Source organism: Symphalangus syndactylus, chromosome 5 (assembly GCF_028878055.3).
Source record: "Symphalangus syndactylus isolate Jambi chromosome 5, NHGRI_mSymSyn1-v2.1_pri, whole genome shotgun sequence".
Classification (NCBI taxonomy): Eukaryota; Metazoa; Chordata; class Mammalia; order Primates; family Hylobatidae; genus Symphalangus; species Symphalangus syndactylus.
Window position 1 is genome coordinate 13595430 of NC_072427.2, and position 20273 is coordinate 13615702.

At 41.1% G+C, this 20273-nt stretch overlaps 1 protein-coding gene across 3 annotated transcripts in view; it reads right to left on the minus strand.

Annotated features, from left to right (window-relative positions):
* Positions 1 to 11741, minus strand: part of CHD2 (chromodomain helicase DNA binding protein 2) — a 146162-nt gene extending 134421 nt beyond the window's left edge. For 2 of the 3 annotated variants that reach the window (XM_063640073.1, XM_063640072.1), the window contains exons 1-4: positions 11287 to 11741; positions 8891 to 8954; positions 8223 to 8308; positions 2720 to 2788 (exon numbers count right to left, since the gene is read on the minus strand). The gene's annotated coding sequence lies outside the window, so the exon portion shown is untranslated. The remainder of the gene's footprint in view (positions 1 to 2719; positions 2789 to 8222; positions 8309 to 8890; positions 8955 to 11286) is intronic. The other variant, XM_063640074.1, reaches the window with a different exon arrangement.
* Between the last annotated feature and the right edge of the window lie 8532 nt (positions 11742 to 20273).

The following is a 20273-nucleotide window of genomic DNA, read 5'->3' on the forward strand; positions in this document are numbered from 1 at the left end:
ACAGGCACACACCACCATGCCTGGCTAATTTTTGTAATTTTAGTAGAGACGGGGTTTCACTATGGGGGCCAGGCTGGTCTCGAACTCCTGACCTTGTGATGTGCCTGCCCTCAGCCTCCCCAAAGTTCTGGGATTACAGGCCTGAGCCACCGTACCTGGCCTGGTATCCTTTTTAAATTCTACGTTAGTAAATTTGTTCCAAAAACACTGGGACATGATAAAATACATTGTTGGTGGATACACAGATAAGTGATTCACCATCTGGATTGGGTTTACACGGGCTCTCCTAAAACCATCTCCTTTCCTCTACTTCTCAGCAAATTTTCCCATTTTTAATAGCAAAGAAAAATAGGGCAGGGGGGCAGGGGCAGAGAGTAGCATAAGGAAAAAGAAATTAGTGATTCCTAATTGTCTTAATGGATGGCTATCATAAAGCTACTATTATTAATGTAACAAATTATTTTAAAACTTAAAACACTTATTTCAAAGTCAATGATGGGACAAACAGGTGTAAAATTACCTAGAGCAAAAATTCATCCTTCTCATCATGTAATTAACATTCTTGGTGCTTACGATGATTTCAATCTTCTTCGTCTACTGTCTTTAAATGTGGAAATATTTATGTAAGAAAGCCCTGAGAGGCTGGGTGCGATGGCTCACATCTGTAATCCCATCACTTAGGGAGGCCAAGGCCAGCAGATCACCTGAGGTCAGGAGTTCGAGACCAACCTGGTCAACATGGTGAAACCCCATCTCTACTAAAAATACAAAAATGAGCGGGGCGTGGTGGCACTTGCCTGTAATCCCAGCTACTCAGGAGGCTGAGGCAGGAGAATCAATTGAACCCGGGAGGCGGGGGTTTGCAGTGAGCTGAGATCGCGCCACCACACTCCATCCCGTGCAACAAGAGTGAAACTCCGTCTCAGGAAAAAAAAAAAAAAGCCCTGAGAAGTAAATTCACGTATGTTGTCTTATTACCAAGATACCTTGAATCTTCAGTAGTATATTAACAAGTCTGGGTCTTATGGGCATAAAACCTAACTATAAAATTAATGTCAATTGTGACAACTAAGAAAAGGAGTCATCTTATTTAAGGTTTACAATCAAATCAAATATTCCCTACTGTCCTCATTGGTTTAAAAGTTGACTATATATGCAAACTAAGAAATTGAGAATTGCAGAGAAAAAATGAAGTCTTGTCACTTTTTTTAGTCAAAACTTTGGCTTTCAGGCATACCTAAAATTTAATATTTAATTAATTCATTAAAACTTGTTTTAATAGTGGATGTCACTGTTTTTAAATTAAATCCAAAACACTAGCTGATAAACAATGTTTAACAGAAGCCATACTGATACACCAAGTATTTATTGAGCATCTACTATATGCCAGGCAACTGATCTCTTCAAAATGACCACAGCCAATTATTGTACTGTATTAGAAAAGTTTTCATCTCTTTCATCATCCTATATCAAAAAACAAATCCCCCTCCAAAAATAAAATCTATTTCGCAGGCCCTAGCAGCCATTTACACAATGTAAGCTAAAGTAGCCATAGGCAAAAATTATCATCTAAAATCTAGATTCCCAAATGTGATTCAAAAAAAATTATTTTTATGAAGTAGCTAATATAATTACCAAAAAGGTTGTCAATAATAAATCATGTTGGCCAGGTGCGGTGGCTCACACCTGTAATCCTAGCACTTTGGGAGGCCGAGGCGTGCGGATCACCTGAGGTCAGGAGTCCGAGACCAGCCTGGCCAACATGGTGCAACCCCATCTCTACTAAAAATACAAAAATTAGCTGGGAATGGTGGTGCCATGACTGTAATCCCAGCTACACTGGAGGCTGAAGCAGGAGAATCGCTTGAGCCCCAGAGGCAGAGGCTGCGATGAGTCGAGATCACGCCACTGCACTCCAGCATTGGTGACAGTGGAACTCTGTCTCGAAAAATAAAATAAAAATAAATAAATCATGTTGAGAAATCACCAAATTCATTTATACAACCTTCCCATCAACTCTTTCCAAGTATTTTTCAGACTGTTAGAAAAACTATTCCAGAGGTGCTAACCATGTCTTCTAACATCAAAGCATAACTTCAGGGACAATCAGGCTAAAGAACTTTTTGTTGAGCTTTCAAGTTTAACTTCAAAATTAATTAATTAAAAGTAATTATAATATTGGAAATCATTAAAAATTATGTTCTCTTACCAAAAGAGAACCGAAGGGCTTCTGAGTTCTATACAGGTTAAGGCAACACTGACAAAAGGAATAGCTGTAGGACCTAGGATAAACTTTCCCTATAGATGAGACGAGAAATATTTTAGGCTTTGTGGCCATTCAATACAACTCCTCTGCTTGCTGCTGCTATACTGAGAAAGCAGCTGCAAACAATAACTAAATGAAAGCGCATAGCTGTGTTGCAATAAAACTTTATTTACAAACACAAAGAGGAACCATTTATCAACATCCACGTTTATAATAGTGTTAGAGGTATGTTCAAATGTGGGTTTGTTTGCATTTTAACTTGCCTAAGTGAAGAAAGCAGAAAATAATAGATTGGAGTAAATTAATAAGCCAAATTTCCATGTTGATTTTTTTGTACTGTGTTGAGTTTCACTAAATCCTTCTATTTACAATTCTGACTCGAATTTTCAAAATTTCCAAAGTAGTATTTAAAATTTCTAAACAGATTAAACATGTAAATTGAATAATACTTACTAAATGCTTCCACCAATGTCTACTTCATTGTATGGGGCCTTTAGAGGATTCAGTTTGAGGTTCGTATTTCTGCAGAGGACAAAAAGAATTTAGTTTTATACATAAAAAACGAAAACAGATTATTAAGCACCATGATTTATACCCAAAATGTCAACATCTTGCAAGGGTCATTTGCCAATAGACCAAAAGATGTATGTATGTATTAACAATATAGTCCAAGCAGAAATCATACAAGCTCTTGAGTATCACAAATTCGGCTGTACAGGAGTCTCCTCTGTAGAATAGGTTACTACAAAATCACAAGCATAAGTTTCAGCCCCTAAGAACTCCAAAAACGTTAAGTAAATATCTGGGCTCCCCAGGTGGATCTGATGTTTGGGAACTAGTTATTTAACACAGCCAACATCACTCTTACAGTACAGAATTGATTCACTTTCTAGTCTTATACCTATTTACTTTCAATCCTTCTACAGGAAAGTTTACGTTGCCCACCTGTAAGGCCACTTTCTCATTCCTTAGTATTACCATATTGTTTCACATTATTATGTCTTTAATCAACACTAAGACAAAATGTTAGGAAACCATAGACATCATTTTAACTACTACTAATTGTACCAATCTATTCAACTAAACCAACACTAATCATTCCTAAAATATATACTTGATAATAAAAATGTATCCGGCCAGCCCGGTGGTTTACACCTGTAATCCCAGCACTTTGGGAGGTGGAGACAGGCAGATCACTTGAGGTCAGGTGTTTGAGACCAGCCTGGCCAACATGGTCAAACCCCGTCTCTACTAAAAACACAAAAATTAGCCAGAAATTGCTTGAACCCAGGAGGCAGAAGTTGCAATGAGCTGAGATCGCATCACTGCACTCTAGCCTGAGCAACAGAGCGAGACTCCGTCTCAAAAAAAAAAAAAAAAAAAAAAAATCCATACTTTCCACTAGTTGGACTTAAATACCTCATAACTGAACATGGAAAACAGCATTTCCCATATCTCAAGTAACATATACTTTTTTTCATCACTTCTGTTCCCAAGTATGATTACAATAATCATCCCACCCCCAAAAAGAAAACTTACTTAAAAGTTCAATATGAAAATGGGCCGGGCGCAGTGGCTCACATCTGTAATTCCAATACTTTTGGGAGTCCAAGCTGGGCGGATCACCTGAAGTCAGGAGTTTGAGACCACCCTGGCCAACATGGTGAAACCCCAGCTCTACTAAAAATACAAAACTCAGCCGGGTGTGGTGGTGCACGCCTGTAATCCCAGCTACTCAGGAGGCTGAGGCAGGATAATCACTTGAAACCGGGAGGCGGAGGTGGCAGTGAGTTGAGATCACACCACTGCACTCCAGCAGCCTGGGCAACAGGGCAAAACTCATCTCCAAAAACAAAAACAAAATGTAGCAATTTAAGGTTTTTAGAAGGCAATGAAGTTTAGGATTTAAGTTAAAACTACGCTACCCAAATGCTTCTTTAGGACTAATTTTCAAATTATAGAGCAAGTCCCTGTTTATCTTCCCAAATCTAAATTCCTTTAGTCATTCGGACAGACCATAATCAAGAAATATAGCAAAGATCTGCTTCAAAATTGCTCTAAGAGTAGTTGCTAAATTATCTTCCCAAGAAATTGACAAATGAAGCAATTTAAACGGAACACAACATATTTCTGATCTTCCAAATTTAATCTGACCTTATCAGTAACAGAAGGTTTTGTGAAGACAAATCGTAAACCAAGTAAACCCTTAAGAGAAGGGCAGAACTGACTTAAGGAATCTTGGTAAAAGAAATGTCTAAGGGAAATCCCTCACACTGCTCTGATAATATGCTTATAAGTAAGTTATCTACCAGTAGATAGGGTTCTCACACCACCAAAGACAGAAAATGTATCTCACTTTGCATCATCACAAAAATTACTGACACTAATGTAATTTACCATAGCATCTCCTTCCCCATGAATCACTCACAAAAATTACTAACAACCAAAATTGACAAAAAATCTAAAATCACTTTCCCATCCTTGGAAAGACAGGAGAAGGGAGCAAAATTCAGCTTAGGCAGACTATGAAAGTTGATGATTTTACTCGTATTCCCACCTACCCTATTTCATAATATCATAGTTTCAGATTTAGTAACTTACATGTATAATATACATATTTTCGTTGTTTTTCTTTTAAACAGTAAGGACAGCTTTAGTCAACTGTCATATTATCATTAGTCATTTATGCTTTTCTTAGAAAACTTGGTTTTTAAAACCATTTTTCTTTTTCTTTTCCTTTTTTTTTTTTTTTTTTTTTTTTTTGAGATGAAGTCTCGCTCTGTCGCCCAAGCTGGAGTGCAGTGGTGTGGATCTCAGCTCACTGCAACCTCTGCCTCCCAGGTTCAAGCGATTCTCCTGCCTCAGCCTCCCAAGTAGCTGGGACTACAGATGCGTGTGCCACCACACCCAGCTAAATTTTTTTTTTTTTTTTTTTTTTTTTTTTGTATTTTTAGTAGAGATGGGGGTTTCACTATGTTGGTCAGGCTGGTCTCAAACTCCTGACCTCAGGTGATCCACCTGCCTCGGCCTCCCAGAGTGCTAAGATTACAGGTGTGAACCACCGCACCTGGCCAATTTTTAACTTAAAATCTGAAAGCACTATTAACTATAAAGTCATTAACGTGTCTAAGAAAATTCACAAACCTCAAAGTTAAAATATAGCTTTATAATCTAAATTAAAATGACTATGATTACTGTGTAGTACACACTTAAGATATAATTGTTTGGGAAATAATTTCAAATACATGGCTTCGTTTCAAAAGGCAGAGGAATGTTTTCTAAAACAGATCTGTCAAGCAACATACAAGGTATGTATCAAAACTTTTATCATGTTGTTATAGAAAACATGCTACTTGAATGTTACATAAACCATCAAGTCACATATTTATAACCTAAGGATCAGAATATCCTTCAATTTAAATTGTAAATACATTAAAAAGTAATAGCCAATTTGAAAATCAAAGTGCACTGAAGCATTCAATATGGAAGGAGGTAGCTGGTAAAATGAAGACATTTATCTTTCATGTACAAAAATTTTGTAAAGGAAATTAAATAGATTATATCAGGCATGCAAACTATAAATCCTCTGATTTATAACATGATCATGGTCAGGTGAAAAATATTAAATAAAACCACTTAACTTTATATTAGGTACATTTACTACATCATTAGAAAAATTTTTAAACATGCTTTTATTGAAGCATTCTAAATATTGTTTAAAGACAGTATAATTCCTTAATCGCTTCTCTGAAATCAATTTACAAAGTTTGTATAAGAGAATTAGGCATGCCTTAACAATTATTTTTATCTCACAATTTGAGAGCTAATAGGGATCTTAAGAGCTTGGAACTCTGAAGTCTTCACACAAATTATGAGATGAAGGTACAAAAGGAATAAAATGTCAAGACCGCAGGGCTTATTTACATTGGAAGGTAGGTCTCCCCGAAACGTGTTTATTTTCCACTCTATCACCACCTCTGATTACAAAAGATAAAGAGATGTCCTCAACTTATCTTTCTCCCCCTTATGCCGCTCCACAATCAAATCTCAGAGGATAAAAAGTAAAATTAATTAGTTGTCCATAGTACAAATTTTTAAATAATCAAAAAACGATGAATAATAGTAAATAAAACTTAAAATTTACATTTGAAATTACCTATTTCATATAATCTATAAATGTCATGTCATTAAAGCCTTGTGATTACACAGCATGGCTCCTTTCATTTCTATAGAATGTCAGGTAATTTTTTAAACAGTTTTTATCAGAACTAATGCAATCCAATTCAATCACCAAGTTGATCAAGAGATTTTTATGACTCAAGAATTATCCCAAAATGCTAGGGTAAAAACAAATATGTAAGTATCACTTTGGTTCTTAAGCAGAAACAGTGGTAAATATATAATAATCCACCTTCCTTATAAAATATAATACTTTAATATCATATCTACATGACCCACTATATTTATCTTATATAATATTATCTACCTATAATAGTTATCTACATTTACATTTGCCCTCATGTGCCAATCAATTATGTTCATTATACAAGATTGGATCAAGCAGTATCAAAACACTGAATATATGCACTAACAAAGATCTAAGTACATGTGGATCTTTGATTTAACATTTCTAGCCCTTTCCAGATGTTTTTTTTTATGAATCTAATTACACCTTCCGTAGGCCATTATAAATGTATTGCCTGTTTATACTTAAATATAGATTATGCTTCACATAAAAGACCCATTTCTCAATTTCCTTAACAGTGCCCAATGACAGGAATGCCAATATCACATCAGTTGCACAGAGGAAACCGTAATTTCGGCATTTGTGTTAAAGAAGTTTTGAAGTGAGGGATGTTTCAACTGTTCTTTTAAATGTTGTATCTTTAAAACACTACAGTTAAAAGTCAAACATTTAGTTTTCTCTTGCACACTGTAGTACACCGAAATTTGATCGAACTGCAAAAAAGGATTAAAAAGAAGTTAAGCTGAAGCAAAGGCAATAAAAATATTCCTCTTACCACCTATTTCAATCAATGGAATAAGCCAACACCAAGTATTCAAAGACTGTATTTTATTTTCCACGTAAATTTTGAAGAAAAGGTAAACTTGCCCTTATTTTAATTGGTCATTTGGCGATTCTTAAAATTTCCCAAGATACCCATTATTATACTGCATATTTCCTCTAGTCAATCACTGGTAACAGCTTGACATTAATTTTCAGATTCAACATTAACTTACAAAAAACGCGTATTTCCTTAAAAATATCAGTGGACATTCTTTTAAATTCACGTATTTAGCTTTAAGATTTTAAAGTGTGATATACGTGGTATGCTGGGGGCCCAATACCTACTGCGCATGAAAATTATTTCTACCTTTTATGCTTTAAAAGCAATTACTAAGCAATTAAATTAGAGGACTCTAGATGCATTAACTCTCATTTCCTAGAAAACAACACATTTTTGGACCTGTTTGAAAACTCATGAAAACAATTAAAATGAGTATTTTAAATCTATTAAATGACTAAGATATGAAAGTGTCTATTTAGTTTTTGAAATGTAGTTAAGAATCCTACGATCAGCAAATGCAAAATTCCAGACCATTCCTAAAATGTGATCTGTACAATCAAAAAAAAAACAATGGCTGAAGATTGCATATACCAGATTTGCAAAAACATAATCTTGATGACTCTACTGCAGATTTAACCACAATCCTAAAGCACCATTTTATTAAGAAGTACTAAATGTCTTCCTGCTTCAATATAAATAACATGCATCGACTGTCTTGATAGTAATAGAAGTGTTTCAACGTCAGGCAAAGGAATTTGATGGTTTTCTCATCCTTTCAGTGATAAACAGCCTACAGTTTGTTTCATTAACAAACTTTAATGGGTATTTTTCTACTTAAATGTTGGTAACTATTCAATTGCAGATGTTGGGTAAAAACATTTACTTACTTGCTATATAAAATACTGACTTTCCCAAAGATTTCCTTTATCCTCTTGGATAAATCTCCAATGTCTCAGTCTTCAAAATGGCATACCTTTTGGTGAAAACAAACAAGATTCTAAACTTAATTATGAAGCAAACAATAGCAAGTAAAAATAAGTGTTTTTAAACTTTTTAATTACAAAAAAGAAACTAAAATCTATGCTCAAAACCTGATTTTTTAAATGTTCTTCCCTAAAATCTATCAGTATGAATAGCAAACTAGTTCAAATTCTCCAACAAGCTTATTTCTTTAAATACTTAAAAGATTAAAATTGTTTCCACAATATACAGAGTTAAACAGAAAAAAAGCTATCTTTGGTTCATGGTTTTCCTCAAAATCTAATCAGTCTTCTCTTGTTCCCAAAATTAAACAAAGGTTTAAAGGACCTTCAGTATTTTAAACTATTCAAAGGGTACATTAAGTTACAATGGCTATGCGTATATACTTTTAATCTTTCCTGCAGTGAAAAGGCTTAAAGGCTTTTGTCAAATTATTTGATAGTTTACTCATATTCATAATCCCAACTTTTTAAAATGATACCCATTCATTAATTGAAATGCAAATTATTAAAGACAAAACAAAAACCTAATAAGCTAATTTTTGTCAAAACAATAAAAATTAACCCAGTCTTACCTCAAATAACTCTATTTGTTCAGAACCATCAGCAACCAAATTAATTTTTAATCTCTTAAGTCACCTTTAAAAAAAAGAAGAAAGATGATATTAATGTTTTGATTTTCAAGCATTTCTTGGCCAACGATTCAGTGTGATGAAACAAGAAAACATTCCACAGACAAAAATCTATGGGCAAACTGAAGAGATGGCTCATCGACACACAACCTGTATACATTTATGGTTGCAGTTATTTCTTATCTTAGTATCTATCAGTCTTTGTTTTCCTCATCTTTTGGCTATATTGACCAATACTAAAGATTAACGCATTGAATTAAACAGAAATACAGAAAATTCAAATTTTCGGACTGATTTAAGATTATGAACCTTTTTTTTTTTTTTTTTACACTTTCCCTCTTTTTATGACAGGAAATAAACAAAGAAAAAGTTTACCATTCTTCAAGAGAAATCATCTTAACATCTCCGTTACCATCCGGAAATATCTTTTATAATCATGAGCAATTAAAAATTAGCTCCTCCAAGAGAAATTAGTGAAGTTAAAATGGCCACTGGTTACTTTAAATTTTAAACCACAAGTTACTTGATCTCACCAAGTGGGATACTAGCTTTGTCTTTAAAGCTACTCTAAAACTTATAGTATCTAGACCTTTACTCAATTTCAAATCAGGGTCTTCAACATTTTCATCTCAGTCTTTCTCCTCCCCCATTTATCATGTAAAAAGATCTTTCAGATTAAACTGCTAACAATTATTTTGCATTTCACAATTCAAAGAGGATTCTAAAGAACTAGATTCAGAATATTAACTTAAAACCACTTTCAGTGTTCAAAAATTTCAGAAACATTCATTTGAAAAACCAAAATTGGTACTTAAGACAGATTCTGTAAAATCAAGATATGCGCAACTGATGTAACATGTACCACTATAGGAAGGCTACTCAAAAAATAAAACCATTTTACTGGAAAAATGCCCTTAGAAATATGGTCGAATAAACCAGTATCTGATTTCAGATGTACTACGTAAGTCTGCCCAACACTATTTTTACGTAGTTCTGCACCTTTACAACACAAGAGCTCCGCAGAATGAAGACAAATATATTCTAAAATACACAAAGGTTTGTGCGCTTCTGGTTTGTTCTTCAAACCACTACACTTAAAAATTACCCTTCAAACATTTTTTTAAGATTAGAGACTATACAGAGAACTCTACTAAATTTTATGAAACCTGTACTTTTAAAATACTGTTCCATTTTAAGCATATCTAGATTTTTATACATGCAACAAATGCAACAAATATGGCTCCTCTTCATCGCCCATTACCGAGAGCAGTCCTACTTTATTCATATTTACATTACGAGAAAGTAACTTCAGGAAGAGATTTGGTGTCAGAATGTTCTTTTGTGAAAGTTTTTCGATCATGGCTTGTGATAATATAAATTCTTAAAAATAATTAAATTATGAACTTTTAAAGACTAGGAATTGACCCAAGTACGTTCTAACATTCAGGTTGTGAGAAGTTGCAGATAACGGCTCCTTGAGACCTTTTTAAAAAGTACCAAACAGTGTATTTAATCATATTTAAATATCAAGAGATCAAATGATCTTGGCGTAATTACTCGGTAAAATAAACTACATTAACCAAACGTCATCAGCTAGCACCGTAATTATCAAATCTATTTCCATTAAACAGCCTTGACGACACAGTAAACTTGTCTTCGTAATTCTGAAATACCAGAAGCACTCCTCCAACTTGCATTTTTCAAAGACAACCTTAACGTCATAAAGGTTTAATAAGCAGCAAGTACCTTCGTATGTATCACTGCAGCCGTTTCAAAATCGGCTTTGAAAGAGTTAAAAGCCAACACCCAATAGGAGGGAAAAAAACAAGTTTTATTTTTGTTGAAACGTAGTCAGGGTTCCATTGTTCTTTTAAATTCGATCATGAAGATGAGTTCCCACCTCACCGGAAAGAGGTTAAAAAGCTCCTCCGTTGGAGAACCTGAAAGGGATTTTTTTTACCCTAAATATCAAAATAACTCACCAGGACAGAAAGGGGCTCTCCACGCCCGATCCCCTTCGGGCTCTCTCTGGCAGTCGCCCGCCGCCCCTTTCCCGGCGGATCCAGTCCCGGCGACGAGGCTGCCCCCCGCCCACCTGCCGCCCGCGGGGTCTGCAGCGGGACCCCGAGTGCCCCCTACCCTGGGACCCTACGACTCGGGCCCAGGGCACCCAGGCGCATCCCGCCGGGGAGAGCCGGCCCGCAACCATGGAGGGGCAGTGCGAGAAGAGCCGAGCGGCGAGGCCCGGCCCGCCGCCCCCTCCTGCTCGCGCGCTCAAGGACATTTTGCTTTTCCTCCCAAGGACAAAGGACAATAAAAGGAGTCGGGGAGCCACTCACCGGGTCCGAGCGCGGCCACCGGCACCTCCTGGTCGCCCAAACCCGAGTCCCGGGCCGGACCGCCCGCCCGAGCCTCCCGCCCGCGCCAGTTCCAGCCGCCGGGGCCCGGGGTAGCCTCCGAGGCGGCAACCGCAGCGGCGCTTTCGGCGTCGTGGGCCCGGCCGCCCTGGGCGCCTCTGCCGCGGGCTCTGACGCCGAAGCGCGCGGCCCGCCTCGCCTCAGCCGCGGCCGCCCCACTCCCGCGGGCCCGCTGGCCGTCCGGGCGTAGCTCCCCGTCGGCCGGCGGGCCTCGCGGCCGCGGCAGAACGCCTGACAGCTCGGGGTGCTGCTGCCTCTCCGGCCATCTTGTGCCGTGTGTGTGGTGTCTCTCTCCCGTCTCCTCTCTAGGCTTTACTCCCTCCTCCTCCTCCCCCCGCCCCACACACCACACAACATGGCCTCTTCGCTGCGGCGGCAGCGGCTGCGGCGGCGGCAGGAGCTCCGCCGCGCTCCAGCCCGCTCCCCTCCCCCACCGTCCCCGCCTCCCGCCCGCAGCCCTGGGGCCCAACGCGCACGCGCGCCGCCACCCGCCCGCCGCGGCTATTGGCTCCACGAGCTTCCTGCATCCCCTATCCGGGAGCGGCCTCACGCACGCTAGCTGGCGTCTTCCTCCCTCCCAACAACAACTACTTCCATCCTATTGGTTAATTTCAACTCCACCCCTTCCGCCTCCTTCGTGCGGATAGGCTGGCCTTAGTGCCATTCACTGCCCGTAGGCGTTTCTGGTTTTCTAGAGAAGCCCCGGGCCACGATTGGCTAGTGATGGAACCTTTGAGGTTGGAGCTGAGCTGTTGCTTTTCTCCCCGCAGTGCGGACCCCTCCAGGCTAGCTGGAGGGTTCTTGGTATGGTGTAGGCCAGGCTAGAATCATTAGTGCAGGGTCACACAAATAGTGGCTTCGCGTCTAGAAAAAGCTCTGGCTTCGATGTTTCTAAGTTCAGATTTTGTCTTAAAAAAAAAAGGAAAGAAAAAAATGACTGACAGGATGATGAGCAAACAAGATACAGGCCCACAGCCCTTGGGCAAGCAGCCATATCCTCAAAATATTTGTTCTAAGCACCCAGGCCTTCCATGAAGGTCACACATTCAGGACCAATGGTTTTACCATCAGCACATTCCCTAGCCCCAGCATCCGAATTGAGATGCGATTTATTTGAGGATTTGTAGACTGTCTGTTGCGCATTTACCTGAGAGCCTAAAAGAATGTTTAGTGTCTTGTGAGCTGTCGTCATGGAAATCAAAAAATAAAAATTTAAAAAATTTAAAAGAATGTCCAGTGTCCTGAGGCCTTAGCGAATCAATCTCAATACCGGTTGACTGGATTCCACCCTAGGACAATGTTTGTTAGAGTAGCAGTTTGAACCTGAAAAATCATAGTCTACCTTTTCAACCTCCTTCCGGAGAACCAGGCAAAACAAGCTTCATGTGCTTTCGGCAAATCTCACTTTTTTTCATTACTTCTTCCTACTTTAACCTGGAAACAACTCTAAGCAGACCATAGGAAAAAAATGAAAACCTAAACTTTCCTGAAATGGATGGGGAAAAAAAAAAAGAGGTAGCTCTCTCCCGTTGCCGGTATTTAGAATTCTTGCTCCTTTTGGCAGGGGACCTGGGAAAAATGAAAGGAACACCAGATGCTTAGTTTTACCGGATTTTTTTTTTTTTGAGGGGAGGGGCTTAGGGATGAGGGAAACAACTGAAGTTCTTTTGAGCGTCTGCCCCTGGGTTAGCATCAGAAAATGTTACATACATTTAGAGCCTAGGAAATAGTCTGGCCGCTTTTTAAAATGACACAGTTGTTGATTGATTTGGCTCAGTGTAGCATAAGCCACTTAGGGCAGAGCTAGGACTTGATCCCAAGTCTCCTGACTTTTTATAGATCTTGATTTCCTTGTATGCAACCAGGCCACCCTCCTTGGCAATATACTTTGAACTCTAAGTAGGCACACACACACACCCACAAAATACTTCTTCAACCGAAATTAAATTTTCTCCAAGAGACATTTAATTTCCAAGAGACATTCCCTTACATAGTATAGCTTTGGACACTATGGACCTGCAACAAGGCTGTTTTTGCTGAAATAGCCCCATTCTGAATCCTTTTTTCTCATTCTTCTGGTGTGTTTTTGCTGTGCTGTTGTTCACTCCTTTTTCCTTCCATTTTTCCCCTCTTATTACAACCTGAAATCCCTCTGATTGTGCCTTTACAGATTCATCACCGAGTATGTCTATGCCAGGGAAACAGGCCTGAGCAGGCCTTTATTAAAACAGTCATGGCCGAAAAGCATTGAGTTAGCTGACTAGGTGCCAGGCATTGTTCTCAACTCTCATTGGGGATTAACTTGATCATACTGCACTCCAATGAGAGACAGTTATCGTCCCTCTCTGTGTCTTATCCCTATTAGGATACTGAGGCTCAAGGAGTTTAAGTAACTTGCCCGGGTTCACACTACCAAGAAGTATTTTAGCCCAGATAATTTGCCTTCAGACCCTTCGGCCTCTCCCAGTTTTCTTTCAAAAACTGTCCCTTCGCCGAATAGGTTCATTTGGATCTTTTGTTGTGTGGATCCTCCAGATTTGCCAGCTCCTCCCTCCTGTGCTTCATTGGAGGTATTCTACCTTTAGAATGAAACATGAGATCCAGTTTAATTGAATCCCCAGGCTTCGCCCCACCCCATTGCTGTCAATCTCCTGATGCCACCTGGGAGCCCTCCAGCTCTCTTGTTTGCTTTCCCTTTGATTTCTGGACCCCTAGGATTCAGCTTTGGAGTGGCTCAATTGTATGAAGAGATACCTTGGGTGACTTACATAAAATAGCTTTCTTTTCCCAAGTTTACATCCCACACGATGTCCTCTTTAGAGAAGGCCCTTTATTGAAACTTTGTCTGCTATCACAAATGACAGCTATGATTTCTTTTGCTGTAGCTATACCATCTCTTCAGTCATCCGTCCTTAAACCAAGAAGAGTTCTGTTGTAAATAAAAAGCACCTGACACCTGGCAGACCACATCCTACTCCCTCCACAGCTCCTTTTCACTCTCACTCTGCCAGAGAACCAAGAGGAAATCCCTCCCACCCCCAAGTCACACTGACTCCTGTGACTACCATTTCTTTGGGAAAGAAGATGAAGAGCCAAACCCTTAGCCTTGGCTCACTTAGAGGAAAGGCCTGTGCGTGTGCTCTGAGTAGTTCTGTTACTATTCAATACTGTCCAGTGAAAAAATTGGCTGGGCAGAAAATATTTCTAGAAGGATACAAGGACATGTTTATACTGGTTACCTCAGATATAGCTACAGAATTGCGGCAGAAAGGACACTTTTTACTCTACTCTTCTGTGACTTTGGAATTTTGAACCATGTGAACGTACTGCCTTCTTCAATTAATTTTTTTTTTTTGAAACAGAGTCTTGCTTTGTTGTCCAGGCTGGAGTGCAGTGGTGCAATCTCGAATCACTGCAACCTCTGCCTCCGGGGCTTGAATCTGCTGAGCTAAAAGCTGACACTACTGGAAAGAAAGGTTACCTTTTTTATTTACTGCATAAGAATCTGCATTGTCTGAATTAGTTACAGTAAACACTTGTAATTTTTTAAAATGAAGTGAAGGTCACAGGAAACTCAGTACCTCCAGGGCTGTGAACGTCATCTAAGGTGCACCTGGCTGATAATAAGGACTCCTGGTACATAGAATGGGAGACAGCAGCTTCCACTCCAAATGTCACATGACCCCACACAGCTCAGCAATAGAACAGGGCTTTCCACTGTCCTCCCTGCTTCCCCGAAGCTTCACAGGTTTATTTTCCTTCTTCTGCCTTCCACTCCTCTAATAGCAATTAAAGGAGAGGCAGAGACGCCAGCAAGGTCTGCCTTTCCCCCTGCTTCCCTTCCTCCCTGTCCCCTTTTGCTCTGGGGTGTCTCCTTTAGATTGTCAGCTGAGCTTATCTTGGAGGCGCAGCAGAAACCTAAGATGACCTTGACTCAAGCCAAGGACACGGTTTTCAAGTGCAGGCGTTTCCAGATTCCTGCTGTTCTGCTCCTGCTCTTTGCAGCTTCTCTTGCTCCTCATACTCTGCAGAACTTGCACGCAGGCTCTGTCTTATGCTCTGTATACCCTCTGCTCCTTCTTCACGTGTGGTAGTCCTTCTTTGCTTTGCCCAGGTTATGTCGCACACAGCATTGAAGATCATTTGATTCTCAAAATATCATTGCCAAGCACAGTTATTGAGTTTGTTTCATGTGCCAGGTGCTATTTTAGGAGCTGAGGTTATAGCATGGACAAAAGAGATGGAGTACCTGTTCTCATGGAGTTTATAGTCTAGGGCGCGGGGGAAGGCAATACACAAGAAAATACCTATAGCCGGGTGTGGTAGCTCAAGCCTGTAGTCCCAGATACTAAGGAGCCTGAGACAGAAGAATCGCTTGAACCTGGGAGGTGGAAGTTGCAGTGAGCCAGATCACAGCACTGCACTCCAGCTTAGGCAACAGAGTGAGACTCCATCTCAAAAAAAAAGAAAAGAAAATACCCAGTAGTAGTAAGTGCTGTGATGATGGGAGCCAAATTTTGGTTGAGTGGTCAGGGAAGACTGATCTGAGGAGGTAATATTTAAGTTGAGGCAGGAAGGGCACAAAGGAGGCAGCTAGCTATGTGTATATCTATGGGTGGATTCCAGGCTAAGATGGCAGATAGTATGTATGCATGCTACTAATTTTGCTCTATCCCAAAACTGCACTAAACAGATTTTCTTTTCTATTCCTTTTCTTTCTTTTTTTTAAGTCGTAAAACCATAAGGAAAGGAGAACAGGAGAGGAGAAAAGAGCAACACAATTTTAGAAGCTGAAAAATAGATGGATGAGTGGTAACTGATTTAGCAGACATGAGAAAGCTGAGATCCAACCCAACTTACACTGGAAAAACCTCAAAAGGCTCAGAAACTGCCAGAACCAGGGACCGTTGGGACTGAGGGTGGAGGAGAAGGCTAAAATAAGGAGAACTGAGCGAGAGCAATTTAAGGAGCAGTGAGATCCCTAGATCCCCTCTGTGCTTCCAGCAAAAAAAACCTGGAGGTTTATCTTCTAGAAAGTCTCTGACTTGGAGGATGTCAGGCTTGCTGAGGGTACAGGAAATATGGAAATGGGGAGGTCCAGAGGCCAGATGCATAGTGAATGCAGAGACTCCAGCTGTCTTGCCCCATCTGGCTCTCAGATTTCTGGCAAAGTGACTTCTGTCTTCCAGGTAGGAGAGTGGAAGTTTTTTTTTTTTATTTTTTGAGATAGTCTTGCTGTGTTGCCCAGGCTGGAGTGCACTGGCGTGATCTCGGCTCTCTGCAACCTCTGCCTCCTGGATTCAAGCGATTATCCTGCCTCAGCCTCCGCGTAGCTGGAATTGTAGGTGCACACAACCACGCCCAGCCGGAAGACTTTTCTCTGAGGAATATTATGAGCCTAGAGGAATGATGAACAGAGTCTAACACTGGGGTTTTCCAAACAAATGGTGGAACAAGGTCATCCCTCAGTGAAGCTCAAGATCCATGTATCAGACGCATTCTGTGCACTGCTTCTAATCCTTTTGGTCTCACGTCTTACTCCACCCACGTCTGCAGCCACCTTTCCATCAAGTTCCATACAGCTTTGGAAGGCAAAGGAACGTCTCCTCTCAGCCCTGAATCCCAAAGCCTCTCTGACATTGTGTGGGTCTGCAGAACCACTCACATCAGCATTTAGGCATGTGCAACCTAGAAATTTAGGGAACATCTCTGGGGCCACTTTTGAGGATACATGTTTTCCTCTGTCATCCCGAGTGTACAATTCTGAGACACATTTCATAAGACTCAAAATATCCCATGGAATGCAGCACAAGTCACCTAAAATGGTGGCCAACTAAGTAACACAGCATTGTAGTGGCTTTCTCTCTGTCCTTTCTCACCGCCTCAGTCCCTCCCCCATTCCTGCTTCCTTGTATCAATTCCCAAATGAGCTAACCGCCATGTAACTCTTTGTCTTGGGCTCTTCTTTGGAGGAGGCCTCAGCAAATACAACAAGGCCCAATCCCACACTCAAAGCTGAGATGGAGTCTTGCTCTGTCACCCAGGCTGGAGTGCAGTGGCGCGATCTCTGCTCACGGCAGCCTCCACCACCCCGATTCAAGCGATTCTCCTGCCTCAACCTCCTGAGTAGTTGAGGTTACAGGCGCATGCCACCATGCCCGGCTGAGGTGGGAGGATTGCTTGAGGCCAGGAATTTGAGACCAGCCTAGCCAACATGGTGAAACCCCGCCTCTACTAAAAATACGAAAATTAGACAGGCTTGCAGGCATGGTAGCACGTACCTGTAATCACAGCAACTTGAGTGGCTAAAGAAAGAGAATGGCTTGAACCCAGGAGGCAGAGTTTGCAGTGAGCTAAGATCATGCCACTGCACTTCAGCCTTGGCAACACAGCAAGACTGTCAAGAAAGAAAGTAAGGAAGTAGGGGAGGGAGGAAGGAAGGGAGGGAAGGAAGGAAGGAAGGGCAATCTACAGAACGGAAGAAAATATTTGCATATATCCGATAAGGGGTTAATTTTCAAAATGTAGGAAAAGCCAGGTGCAATGGCTCATGCCTGTCATCCCAACATTTTGGGAGGCCAAGGCAAGTGGATCGCTTGAGGCCAGGAGTTCGAGATCAGCCTGGCCAACATGGTGAAACCCCGTTTCTACTAAAAATACAAAAATTATCCGGGCATAGTGGCTCACACCTGTAGTCCCAGCTACTGGGGAAGCTGAGGCAGGAGAATTGCTTGAACTCAGGAGGCAGAGGCTACAGTGAGCTGAGATCATGTCACTGCACTCCAACCTGGGCGACAGAGCGAGACTCCATCTCTAAATAAATAAACAAATAAAATATAGGAAGAATTCCTACAACTCCATAGCAAAAATAACAAATGATTTTTTTTTTTAAAGACGGAGTTTTGCTCTTGTCACCCATGCTGGAGTGCAGTGGCGCGATCTCTGCTCACTGCAACTTCTGCCTCCTGGGTACAAGCGATTCTCCTGACAAATGGCGTGATTGTTTAAATGGGCAAAGGATATGAACAGATATTTCCCCCAAAGAAGGCATACAAATGATCAACAAGTGTATAAAAGATGCTCAACCTCATTATCAGAGAAATGCAAATCAAAACTACAGTAAGATATTACCTTCTACCTTTTAGGATGGACTTTTTTTTTTTTTTTTGAGACAGAGTCTCGCTCTGTCACCCAGGCTGGAGTGCAGTGGCATGATCTCAGCTCACTGCAAGCTCCACCTCCCGGGTTCATGCCATTCTCCTGCCTCAGCCTCCTGAGTAGCTGGGACTACAGGCGCCTGCCACCATGCCCAACTAATTTTTTGTATTTTTAGTAGAGACGGGGTTTCACCATGTTGGCCAGGCTGGTCTCGAACTCCTGACCTCGTGATTCTCCTGCCTCAGCCTCCTATGTGCATTTAGAAATGCTTATAATGGGCCAGGCGCAGTGGCTCACGCCTATAATCCCAACACTTTGGGAGGCCGAGGTGGGTGGATCATGAGGTCAGGAGATCAAGACCATCCTGGCTAACACAGTGAAACCCCGTTTCTACTAAAAATACAAAAAATTAGCCGGACATGGTCGCGGGCGCCTGTAGTCCCAGCTACTTGGGAGACTGAGGCAAGAGAATGGCGTGAACCCGGGAGGCAGAGCTTGCAGTGAGCCAAGATCGCGCCACTGCACTCCAGCCTGGGCAACAGAGCAAGACTCCGTCTCAAAAAAAAAGGTAATTTGGTGAAGAAGTGGGGAAATTGGAACTCTTACACACTGTGTGTGGGAATGTAAAATGCTACAGCAGCTATGGAAAACACTGTGGAGATTCCTCAAAAAATTAGATACAGGCCAGCTGTAGTGGCTCACACTTGCAATCCCAGCACTTTGGGAGGCCAAGGTGAGAGGATAACTTGAGCCCAGTTCAAGACCAGCCTTCGCAACATCGGAAGACCCCATCTCTACAAAATATTTTAAAAATTTTTAAAGTTTAGGTTGTTGAATAAATAAATAAAAATTCAAAAATCAGCTGAGAATCTCTGGTTCCCAGCAACTCAGGAGGCTGAGGTAGAAGGATTGCTTGAGCCCAGGAGGTGGGGGCTACAGTGATCCAATATCATGCCACTACACTCCAGCCTGGGTGACAGAGTGAGACCCTGTATCAAAAAAAAAAAATGCAAAATAGAACTAAATATGATTCAGCAATCCCACTTCTGGGTATATATCCAAAAACAATTGAAATCAGGGCCAGGTGCAGCGGCTCATGCCTGTAATCCCAGCACTTTTGGAGGCCAAGGCGGGCGGATCAACTGAGGTCAGGAGTTTGAGACCAGCCTGGCCAACATGGTGAAACCCCCATCTCTACTAAAAATACAAAAATTAGCCAGGCTTGATGGTGGACACCTGTAATCCCAGCTACTTGGGAGGCTGAGGCAGGAGAATAGCTTGAACCCAGGAGGTGGAGGTTGCAGTGAGCTGAGATCACACCACTGCACTCCAGCCTGGTCAACAGAGTGAGACTCTGTCTCAAAAAAAAAAAAGAAAAGAAAAAAGGAATTGAAAAGGCCGAGTGCTGTGGATCAGGCCTGTAATCCCAACACTTTGGGAAGCCAAGGTGGTCCGATCACCTGAGGTCAGGAGTTCGGGACCAGCGTGACCAACATGGAGAAACCCTGTCTTTACTAAAAATACAAAAAATTTGCCGGGCGTGGTGGCACATGCCTATAATCCCAGCTCCTCAGGAGGCTGAGGCCAGAGAATAGCTTGAACCCGGGAGGTGGAGGTTGCTGTGAGCCGACATCATGCCATTTCACAAGAGTGAAACTCCATCTCAAAAAAAAAAAAAAAAAGAATTGAAATCAGTGTCTCCAAGAGATATCTGCACTCCCATGTTCACAGCAGCATTATTCACAATAGCC